The 12,802-nt window shown below is 34.6% G+C and overlaps 1 long non-coding RNA gene across 1 annotated transcript in view; it reads left to right on the forward strand.

Moving 5' to 3' along the window:
* LOC136835223 (uncharacterized) overlaps positions 1-12,802 on the forward strand; it is a 137,149-nt gene that overhangs the window by 7,570 nt on the left and 116,777 nt on the right. The gene's annotated exons all lie outside the window — the stretch shown is intronic.

Raw genomic sequence — 12,802 nt, forward strand, 5'->3', positions numbered from 1 at the left:
TATAAGTAGGTGAAGATAACAATAATAAATAATTGTTTGTGGCTTAGTGGTGTATTATTGTTTGGTTCGTTTCAATAGAAGTTTATCTTTAGGATTTTTCATCCTCTTTGAATTTTTCAATGAATTTTAAACGTGTAGATTTTCATTCCTGTGAGGTTCATCTCATCACTCTGTAAGTAAACAACTCTCACTCTATAAGTAAGCAATCCTCGACAAAGTGGTTCAGATGCTTCGCAAATAAAGATTTTCTCTCGTAGCTTACTCATCTTTGTACCATTTATCCACTATTTCTTTTTTTGTTTTTTCTCTGTCCAGAACATCTTCCTGTCTTCTCTAAAGGATTTACTAACGTTTTTAGATTTTGTTCTTTTTATGCTTATCTGCTTTTCCTTTGCCGTGAAGATGAACCAGCAAAAGACACTACTTCCTCCTACTAACACCACGCCTATCATTTTGAATACACACACAGCATTCACACTCAAACATATATATATATATATATATATATATATATATATATATATTTATACACACACACACACATATATATATATATATATATAATATATTTATATACACACACATAGATATATATATATATATATATATATATATATATATATATATATATATGACTTTTATCACATCACCGTGATTCATATACAATCAGTAAGCTACAAACGTCCTTTAATATCCAATTCGCTCTACCTCGAAATAATATATTTTCATATATGTTAACGAAGGGAATTTTAGTTGATAATAAGTTCGCAAGTCCCGTGGGCTCGAACCAGCGAAGGACAAGAACTCAGGACTAGTGGACGCATTTAACCCACGCGGCCTGCACACACACATATATATATATATATATATATATATATATATATATACACACATATATATATATATATATACATTTATATTTTGTTCCTATCTGTATGGAAGGTAGTTTCAAAAATTCTCTGTCGAATCACATTGTATTGAAAGCTCTTTTGCTGAGGAAACTGTAATAATTTGAACAAGGCTCAGTAACTTTCAATTTTAAAAGCACGGCAGGCCCTTTGCTTGTAGCTATTGTGCTCTAGCCACTCTACGAACTAGCATCTGCTTCTAGATAACAACATTCAAAGTTATTTCAGTAACTACTTTACTTACTTAAATGCTTATAAGTACTTCCCCTAAAGGAAGAAAGATTCCTGTTTGTATCATTTGGTGCCATTAACAGGGGAACTGCATCAAGTATGTAAAAAAAAAATTTTTTTTAATCGTTCGTGCGAGAGCATCTTTAGATACAAATGTCAGTGACAGAATAATTTTTAAGAGGATTAAAGTCACCGTCAGTACAGATATAACATTCGAGAAACATTTCTCATCCATCTAAGGCGATGCATGACAGCAGATACAATCACATTAAATGGCCATCATGTTCCGCTTATCCTAAGAGCAGTTTAATTATTTTAAAGAAAATATCACTCCGACTGTAAAGTATTTTCCATGTCTATTGCGTCTTAACATGCTCGGGAATACTCGTCAAGCGTTCTAAATGCAAAGAATTAAAGTAAAAAAAAAATTGAAAGTGGCATGACTCTTGACCGAGTTCATCTTATTTAGACATTCTCTTGAAGACAGAAGCGTTTAGGATTCATATCTTATGTTTCGTTCTTTCCCCTGCTGTGACTCTCGGTCATGTGGTCTTGTCTGTTTCTTGGTCATGATTATACTACACGCGACCATTTTAATCGTAAATTAATGCCTTTGCTGCTTTTCCGATCCTCGCTTTCCCGGATTCGACGATAAGTAGTACCATTAGAAAGCGCAAGACCTAACTGATTGATTGATTGATTGATTATGAAATTTAGGTCTTGAAGACCAAGCGCCGGAACCCATCAGGATTATTCAGCGCCGTAATGAAGGTGAAATATATATATTAATGATATGATTGATAATGAATAGGTGAATGATGACATACTAGTAAAATTCAGTGTTAAAATATGAACGTAAAAATGAAGAATGATATTAGATAGAACCAACAAAAAATAAATATACATTAAACTTTTATATTAAGTTTGGAGGAGGGTGTAGTGAGGAGCAGAGAACCATGTCATAGGATATTCCGCCAGAATATTCCCATTTTGTTTGATTGTAGAGACTGAGTTAAAACGCAGTCAGAGAAGTTGTTGTTGCATCTTCACAATTCTTCATGGCTGTGCAATGTGATTATTGTCTTGGGACTGTAAGAATCTTCTGTAGGATTTAGACAAACTCCATAGTGGGTTTTTCTTGTATTTCTAGAAAAAGTTTCTTTGTACAGAAGAATACAATGGTCTACACAGGATGGCTTCCCATGTTGATCTCTATCTAAGCTTTCATACTTCTACATAGCAAAACTACGATTCACACACACGAACACACACGACCTCGTTCCAAGGATTTCTCAAGGCGTACGTGACAGTCTTAGCTCAGCACAAAGAGGACGTTGGTCTATGCTGACATACTGTTTATAAACACATCGCAGACATTCCGCTGACATGTGCTGACACACTGCCTATAGAACACTACACAGGTATTTACTGATGACGTTCGCGTCTGGTTGATCAAACTGTGATTTCACAACAGCACTCTTCTCATGTGCAATAGTGATATATATACACAGTCCTAAATTCACTAAGATTCCATTTTTTCTTTATTTTGTCATACTGAAATATGACAACCATACTAAGTACCATTCCCCAATCTGACTTTGATTTGAATATATATGCAGTTAAACTTTAATGCTGATTATTTCAGCAAAATATCTCCGTACTGACAGACAGGAGCTTAATGCGAGGTATTCTAGCTCGTTATCAAAAGTGGAAGAAATGCCGAAATGCAGTATTAATGAGAGAAGGTATCTTTGTGCTCCGGTTCTAATGAACAATGGCGTGATCATAATTAGTGTAGTCTGCTAATTAACACAACGGAATTTTCGAAGATTACTAAGGAATTATGCTTTACCTAAACAAACTTGCATTTGTTTGGTCTGCAAAACTTTCTCTCGGTGGAAATCATGCGTTGGTGTACGAAGTTTGTATAATTACCTTCTGCAAACATGTTTGCTATCCATCCGCGCTGTTCACATCTCTCTCTCTCTCTCTCTCTCTCTCTCTCTCTCTCTCTCTCTCTCTCTCTCTCTCTCTCTCTTTCCCTTAAACAAAGCCTTCTAACTTAATCTTATGAGCAATAAACAAAGCTAAATTTCTGACCCCCTGAAGGAAGACATGCATTTACAACATCATAAAACAGGATAGTACAAAATATTATAAATGCCGGGATAAGCAAAGGGTTAATGGACAGACATAAATAAGAATCAAGCGTGTTATAAATGTTGTACAAGAAGTTACTCCTTTCGTAAAAGTAGCCTACGTATACTTCTTGCAAAGATGAACACAAAAGCGAAAACTTATTTCCAAATAATCCAAACTACCTTATATATATATATACACACACATACACACACACACACACACACACACACACACACACACATATATATATATATATATATATATATATATATATATATATATATATATAGGCCTATAGCTCATATATATATATATATATAGTTATATGAATTTCTGACTCATATCGGGATCGAACTCCAGTCTCTCGAATGAATGCCCAGGCGCTACCAATTGACCCACACGTGTATTTCTCGGGCAGTGTGTTTGTGTGTGTGTGTGTGTGTTTCTGTATGAGCGTGTGTACACACATAAAAATATTGATGAAAATAGAAAATTTCAGGAAATATTATAAGTGCCAACGGAAGACTGTATCATGTTCTTTAAGTTTAGAATCAACTACCCCAAATAGTTCAGTTTTACTTCTTTGTTTGTCGTCACAGGGCAGGAAATATCAGTTCAAATGTAAAACTTACTTTGGTGGTACTTGTATTTTCAAAAGTTTACCAGTTTGCTTCACAGCACAATCACTGAAGTCTATTCGATAAGATGGATTATGCTATGGCTGGTAGAAAGCTGTAGTCTCCGCTGGAATTTACAATATATATATATATATAAATATATATATATATATATATATATATATATATATATATATATATATATATATGTGTGTATATATATATATTATTTATATCTAATGTATATGTACGTATGTATATATTTCAAAAATATACCCAGCTTAATATTACTGTGTTATATAGTGTGATGAAGGGAGTTAGCTGTAAGATGGAACTGGGGTAAGCCGTCAGTTGCAGAATCAAGTGTACCTCAACAAATACTTCTGTTACATCTGCAGAAAGAATTTGATGAACACGATATTGGCTCTGTCATATGACAAGTTGGTATGTGTACATGAGTTCAGTAATGTTAGAATCTAGATTTTGTGCAATTCTGCCCAAAAATTAGTCCATCATTCATTTAAGCTAGAGCTGTATCGGTATCATTATCTTTGGAGTGTTGCAATCTTAGAATTGGCAGAATAAAAAGGTACAGTTCAGACTCTTCGTTTTCTGTTTTCTGTGTTATTTACCATGTTTCAAGACATTTTGAACTTGTGGGGAAGTGGACGTAATCTTTTACCATTTCAATATTCTATTTTATTGTGTTCTATTTTACCAATATATATACCCATGCATTTTAGACTTTTTCTATTATTATGTTTTGCACTTGCATATTTTTGGGAGATCGTATTTGTGCTTAATTCTTTCGACAGATGTCTGTCGGTGGTGGTGGTGGTGGGAACATTGTGAGAGAACATGATGATGTTATCATGGTGGTGTGATTATAGAAAGACAGATGCAAACCTTTGCAATGCATATAAATTTCTATGTGGTAGACTTTGAGACTAACTAGACTTTACAATGTCTAAGATGGAGTATGTGAGAGTTTTTGGATTTACCCAGGCCATTAGCCGTGATCAGTTTTAGTTGGGCTGAGACAAATCTTGATTAGATTTTTTACTTGATAATTTCATTTATGATGCATTTTAATCTTTGCTTTGTTTATTCATTACTTGTTGGGTTGCTTTAAATAATAAATCTATTTTTAGAGGAAAGATTGCGTTTCATAGATGATCCATTTCATTTCTTTAATGTGGAATGCAGAAAAAAGAATCTTTGTGAGGCGAAACGCCGAGAGAGAGAGAAAGAGATCTTTGTGACATCCGAGAGAGAGAAAGAGAGTGTGTGGGGTCAGGGGGAAGTCTGCGTGGGTTGAGTGTTAGATGGAGAGAGAGAAGGGGTCGAAATTCCATGCCGTTCCTGAAGGTAGATCAACTAAAGGCAAACGTTAAGTAGTATTCCTACACGGAATATTGAGTCTCTGTTTCCAGGGGATTACATATATATATATATATATATATATATCTATATATAATATATCAAATATATATTATATATATATATGTATATAACCATACACACATGATTATATATATATTCATTAATGCACAGGATATATAGATAGACAGATAGACAGATAATTAATTTTAATCACATGTGGAACAGAAATAAATTTCACTCATATCAGATCTCCCATATCTTCATTGAAGGGAAGGGCTCTGCCAAGCCACACAAGTCATAAAAGAAGTTGGAAACCTCTCTCTCTGTACTAAGGCTTTATCTGGGCAGGCTAACTGCTCGATATTGGAGTGTATTCCCCAACTCCCCGACTCAGCAAAGTGACCAGCATCCAACTCCATTTCATTCGATTATCAGGCAGATTAGCTCAATGTTCCTTTCATGGTAAAACCTGATGCACCATTTGTACTAAGTTCCAACCTCTTTTATGGCTTAACTGGCTAATTTTTGGTTTATTTCTTGCCCTGAACAGTTGAAAAGACACGGTTTGATCTTGATGTGAGTAAAAATTATATATATTAGTATATATATATATATACTTTATATATTATATATATATATATAATATATATATATATATTTATATTTATATATATATTATATATATATTATATATATAATATATATATGCATATATATATATATATATATTTATATATATATATATATATATATATATATATATAATATAGTGATTTATGTACACACACACATACACAGTACTGTCTGCATATATATGTGTGTGTGTGTGAGAGAGAGTAGTTATAGATGACGAAACTAAAATTTTATTTCTCGAAACTTTCTATGGAAGAGCCCGTCACAACGAGCCATAAACCCAAATGACTCCCAAACTTGAAGAACTTCTAATTCCATATGGAAAAGTTAAGTCTCACAGGCAATCAGTGAGTGCTGTGATTCTTTTCCTATTGCTCTATTCTTCAGGTATCCTGCAATCTTATTACCCGTTTATATTACATTTTTTATTTGTTAGAAAGTATGACAAAATACATTTCAGTAAAATTTCTTTTCCTTTTGCACAACAATGTGTGTTCAGGGACTTATCGTGTGTCAAGGAGAATTTTGTCATCTCTGTGGAAATGCAACAAAAATTCTTCTGTTCGCTGATTGCGTTAGTATTATGCTTGATCCAGCGGGAAAGATGCTATATTTTCGTACAACTTGCTTTAGATGATATTGTCTCAACATCCTCTTTTTGAAATAATTTTTAAAGAAATCCGGGTATCGAAGGCAAACGAACAGAGAGATAAAAGGGGTTGAAGAGCGATAACCCTTGTGTTGAAAAATAAAATGAGGTTTTGCAAGCAATACATTTGGAATGAGGCAAGCGACCATCAGAGAGTGAATAATTGATAGGTTTCAGCAATTGCTATCTCGATATACCAAACGTTAGGTTACACATTAAGAACATGCACGAAGTGTCTGTAAAAGCGACGGCAAAGACGCCAAAGTTCATGTCCAAAATGGTAACGCAATCCTAATGAGTAAAATATAGCCCGTAATAAATCCCACCAAGACTAAGTAAAAGTCTTAAAATTTGATTAATAAAAGCTTGCTAATGAAATCCATCTCCTTTCCTTCTTGTTATTAATAAGGGATACTCATTTGACTTTTTATGTTCGTGGAATATCTTGAACTGATTTCCTAATTGAAAGTGGGGAATGATGAAAGCAGCCAGATAATTTTATGGTTTTCCGGCTTTCTATAATGATTGTATCGCTGGGGAGAGAACTTTACCCAAATGCTTGTTATTAAAATTTTATGGTTCAAAGAATCTTATGGTAAAGAGAGAGAAAGATAAAAGAAATTCTTTGATTTTAATTCTCTGGATAAAGTTCTGTTGTTTTATCACTCGGCGTTCATTTTCAGGAAAGTTTAAGATTTCATGAAAAAAAAATTGATTTTCTGGAAATTCTTAACACTCAGTTTAAGTTATTGCAGAGAAATGAATGGATGATATATGATAAAAATATAACAATGTCCGAATGTATCCGTTCGTTGGCAAAATACTGGTTTGTGGTGTTTATTTTTAAATACCAAGAAAGAGGCAGAGGATAGGAAGAGACAGAACACCCATGAAAATGTCGTTTTCTTTCCCTTCACTTCCAAGGGAGCGATTCTCTCCTTGTCGCTCTTCCATTCTAAAAATTCTCTGAACGCCATTGTTGGTCATAACGACGTCAAAGAGAAAGACGTTCCCTGCCATCTGAGTATATTCAAACAGACGCCGATCAAAAAAGGGAAGAAGAGCACACATCGTAAATTAGATGCAGTCTGACTGGTGACTGTCGCCGTAACTGATGGGGCTTACCAGCCGTTACAGGATTTTGCAATTCACGGCAATTGAGAGGCTCTGAAAATACGGAGGACGGGAATGAGCCTCCCAGCTTTATATCTCCTTTTCATTGCGTGGCAGGAGAGAAGACAAAGACACGAATGTCTGGGGTGAAAGGGATTCTTATTGTAAAGACAATCTTTTTACGAATGCAGAGGAATACATTGATGGTCACTAATGATGCATCGCATGATCGAAAATCTTATGGTCTTTCGCCAGTGCTGTATTCTACAAGCAAACAAAGGTAGCTGATGCGCAATTACAGATAAGCTAATACTGTGGAACGCTTTCGCCCACACAAATGCACACATCCATAAGAACAAAACCAGGGTTTCTCCTAAAAGGAGAGGCATTTTTTCAAATATTTAAAAGCAACAATTATTATCTTGGAAAAGCAGAGGTACAATAATCTACATAATGAACACGATATCAAGAAAATATTCCGTATCCTCACGACCACCAGTTTCGATTATAAGGTGACCTTCGGTACACTAAACAAATAACTTGCGACTAAGTTACATTAAGAAACCTTGAAACGAAAGTATCAAAATACAGAGTAAGAGTATAACTTTGAGAATAAATCAAATCCAGAGTCAAGACATCTCAGCCCCCAGCTGTTGCCATCACCACAGTTTGCGTTGCAAATGTGGCACCCTGAAATTTCACATTGACGTCACTATTCCGTAGACCATGGTATGAATAAGGAAGTTCAGGGAAATTATTTTAAATTCTGAATATTGTAATTCTAAGGAACAGAGAAGATTCTGAGAAATTAGTAGTCTTGATCGGTAACCTCATGTCATAATATGATATTAAATTTTTACCTTGTATTTTTATTGTGTCTGTGTTAAGAAAAGTTATAATTTAGAAAGGCCAAAGAAAATTTTACGTTATATTCTTAGCTACTAACATTTCAGGTCTCTCCTTACTGTAGATTCTTGGGCCATATGACTCCTTACACGGGTAAATAGTCTCATACAAGCAAGCTGGGTGACAAGTGGGTGACAAGTTGAGGAATCGTAAAGTTGTAAATTCGAATGGTTAGACATTGTATTTTAATATGAGAATACTTTAGTTGTTAAATAAAGCGTGAGGTCAGTTTAAACGCTTATAGGTGAGCAACGAAACACTAGGGACTTGTAGGTAGGTGAACTAGTTATTAATTTTTTTTCATCATTTGGTATGGGTAGTTCCCCAAAAGGATGAATAATCAAACTTTTGTATAATTTACGCAATCATTATTAAACCATATCAACTTTATGAGAATTGCACTAGGATTCAGTGGATTCGTAAAAAAAAATCTTCACTTTACGGTCACACTAATGTAGGGAAAAATAGAAAACTGTTCTTTGAAGTCATATTTAATTTCTTATATGGAGAATTAGCTAGATATGAAGGATCCGGTGATTGCCGTTGATGATCAACATCTCTTAACAAGTAAAAAATGCGCCGAAGTTCCTTATGAGCAATCGACTTTTCTGTGGCGCAATAACAAGGTCACCTTCCTTATTTGTCTATCTTTAGGTGGTTTTGGTTAATGATGTATGAGCCGTGGCCCAGAACTTCAGCCGGCCGTAATTTCATTCTTGGTGCGTTGCCAGAATAAATCGATTATGGCTAAATTTAATCTTAAATAGAATAAAAATATATATATATATAGGGCTGCAATTCGGCATGTTTGATGATTGGTGGTGGATGATCAACATACCAATTTGCAGCCTCTAGCCTCAAAGCTGTGAAGATCTGAGGGTGGACAGATTGAAAGTTTGCCGACGGACGAACAAAGGCTATATAGTATTCTTTCATACAATATAATATATGAAATTTCCCTCAGAAACAATTGGGTCAAGTTTCAACTACCATTCATCTTGAAAAGAGTGTTTCGCAATTAATTAGCGGACACGTTCGGACAGGAGGAAGGAGAAGATGGATGGAGGCTTCATAAGAACGGCAGTTTTAACCATTAGTTTCAAATAATAAGCATCCATAAAGAATGTTTATTGTTTGTTCAATAGAGAAAGTAATGTTTTGGGGATTTCCAGAAAAATGAGTGCAATGTTTAAGTGTTGGATATTTTCTTTGCAATATTAAGTGAATTACAAAATCTTGCAATTTTATTGCGCCTGATCTGCTCAGAGACTCATTCGATTAATTACGATAAAGATATGTTAAACAATATGTTAATTTGTTCAATGCCTGTAAATTTGTTATTTGAAGCCATGATACCTATTCGTGTCGTTTTGTGACTTTGATACAAACCGCACTCTATTTGGTAAAAATGTCAGCTTAGAAATCACCGAAAAGAGACGTTTTAGTGCAATGTAAGTTACTCAGGATTGGAATTTGAGATGACGCGTCAGTGTGTTATGTGCGGTCAGCGGGTTAAATCGAAGGGATCGTGGAAAAATAAAATATAGGGTTAAAAGTAAGAGCAAATTCACATTCTTTACTAGGCTTGATCTGATAGATGATCTGATCTGGTATGAGAGAGGATTGCAAGGTAAACTGGATATAAATGAAGTGATGATAATAAGAGAAGCCGAAGTGTTAATGGGGGTTTTGAAAATGGAGGTTTGTGTTGCTTGAAAAAATCGAAAAATAAAAGAATAACGTAAAGTCATTTCATGTCTAATGAAGATACTGTGACCCCGAGCTCTGGCGTGCCCCCGGAAATCCTGTAAGAAATTGGCCCAAAGGAAAATCTTTATGAAAGGGATTACCGCAATTACACATATGCGTTTTATGGAGCTCCAGATGCTTGGGAGAGTGTTAATGACGTATGGAAGGCTTGTGTTGTGTGTGTGTGTGTGTGTGTGTGTGTGTATTATGTGTATACGAAAAGAGTAATTAATCAGAAAACGCTGCCATTATGAAAAGGCAGGAAGGAAAACTCCATTGCCTACAACTGCAAGATGAGAATGTATTTGCGTATGTATGTTTTATTAGGGTATTACTGTTAGTTATAAAAATGTGGCTGCTGTTCTTAAAAATGCACCTCTTCCTTCTGATTGGTACGTCAGATTTGTTGTCCCAGCCGGGGAGGAATTTCTCACAGTATGTATTCCGGCTACTTCAGCATCTTAGCGGTGTTCTTTGTTTAAATTTGTTGTTGCCTACAGTGATATCACTCCAACCTATAAATAAGGTAGGTACATTCCGTATACATTTCAGTACAAGGTTTTTTCTGTTTTCCTTGTTGGAGACAAATCATTTCCAGACAGATGATTATCACTGAAATATTCATTTTATTATGTTACATGATTCTGGGAAATTCATAGAAACTGAGATGAATGAAAATAATTTCAGTCTTCAGCACTGGCTATGGGGTATCAACGCTAAAATTCTTAAAATTTTGTTGGATTATAGTTAATTTCATTACAGCTAAATAAGATGATGATAATAATACACAAAATAAAATTATTTTAATTACGTTGTTCAGGAACAACCAAAATATGGTTGTAATAAATGGAGGAGAAACAAAGAACTGAAAACATTTCCGATGACAGTCACGTTCGTATTGTTTTCCGTTGTCAGTGGTTGGGTCTCTACATTTCAAGGTATGCCGTATAAAATTTAATCGTTTCTTGGTTAGCTTTGAAATTGTGTGTGACAGAAATATTTCATTCAAGTTTGCGTCTCTGCTCACTTAAGGCTTGCAAGCCTTATTGTTGTTTCACAACCTTGCGGTTTTTGTCTTTCTGAAAAATTATGCGATCTTCTTTATGGATAAATAGTTCATGTTGTTTTCTTAAAATGGCCTGTTGATTGACATTATAAATCCTTTCACTGAGATATTTTGATTGATGACGTCGGTGGACATATCATTAACTTATGTCAGGACTGAAGCAGTACTATCTGTCGAATTAGAACATAAGTCTGCCTCACTTGTAATCCCTTCTCAGGTCATTGCCAGGTAATGTTCATTACTAATTTTTACCCCGAGTTGTTCTAGATTCTATCAGTGCCAGGCATTCTCTGCACTGTCTCTCTCTCTCTCTTCTACTCTCCTATATTCCCACTTTTTCTTCAATCTTGCTGTCACACACACACACACAAACAAGTTCTTTTCATTGCTTTTCAGCACTGGAAGGTTTCTCGTATTTATCCCTTTATTAATCGGTTTAGCTAAATGTTCTTTTCACCGGTCAACGTTCCATTTCTTGGAAGCTCTTATGTTGCCCATATGTCACTTCATTTTTATTATTAAGAATATTGAATATGTAAGAACTCAGCCGTTAACAATCTGTCGTCAGTGGAGTTAGTGCTGTCAGTACAAGGCATATAGTGCACTGTATATATTATATATAGGTTCTTGGCGTATATATACGCTCTCTAATATGCAACCTCTTGCATTTCTTGCCTCTGTACCTCCGTTCATATATATCTTTCTTCTGTTGCGAGGTTTCCTCCTGTTACACCTCTATATATATATATATATATATATATATATATATCCTTTTAATTGAGAGTAACTATGGCTGTCCCAGTAAACCGATCGACCTTTGAGCCCTAAATTCAATATTCTAGAAAAATAATTAATAGTTTGTTTCTTAATACTATAATTCAGCGGAATAATAATTATAATTAGCAAGTGGAAATACAAACTAAAACCTATTCTACCAATCTTTTCCAAGACCTAAAGTTCTTTGTGCGTAGCTAATATTCCATTTTAATCAGTTTAAGCAAATAAAAATTAGTTAACGAAAAAACAGATACACTATGTCGTTGCTACCACTAAGCCTGTAAACATGATGTTTATGCTCTCTTACAGAGGCCTTATTATCACCTACAATATTCTTACCAGGCAGCTATCCAGAGCAACCAGACACAACAGTTAAACTCCCTAGCCAAAAATAAACCAGCCAAAACCAACATAAGTATTACTGTTTACATAATCGGTATGCATACAATCATGTATATCTATATGATATATATATGGAAAGAAACTACATAATTACAAAATGTATATACTCAGTGTAGACCAAATGTCATGAATAACAATTTTATACCACGAATAATTTTAAGCCGTGTTTCACGTGTAAGTACAGCATAAAAAACTAATGCTTAGAATGACCAAAACTCACCCAGAA

Source organism: Macrobrachium rosenbergii, chromosome 55, assembly GCF_040412425.1.
Source record: "Macrobrachium rosenbergii isolate ZJJX-2024 chromosome 55, ASM4041242v1, whole genome shotgun sequence".
Classification (NCBI taxonomy): domain Eukaryota; kingdom Metazoa; phylum Arthropoda; class Malacostraca; order Decapoda; family Palaemonidae; genus Macrobrachium; species Macrobrachium rosenbergii.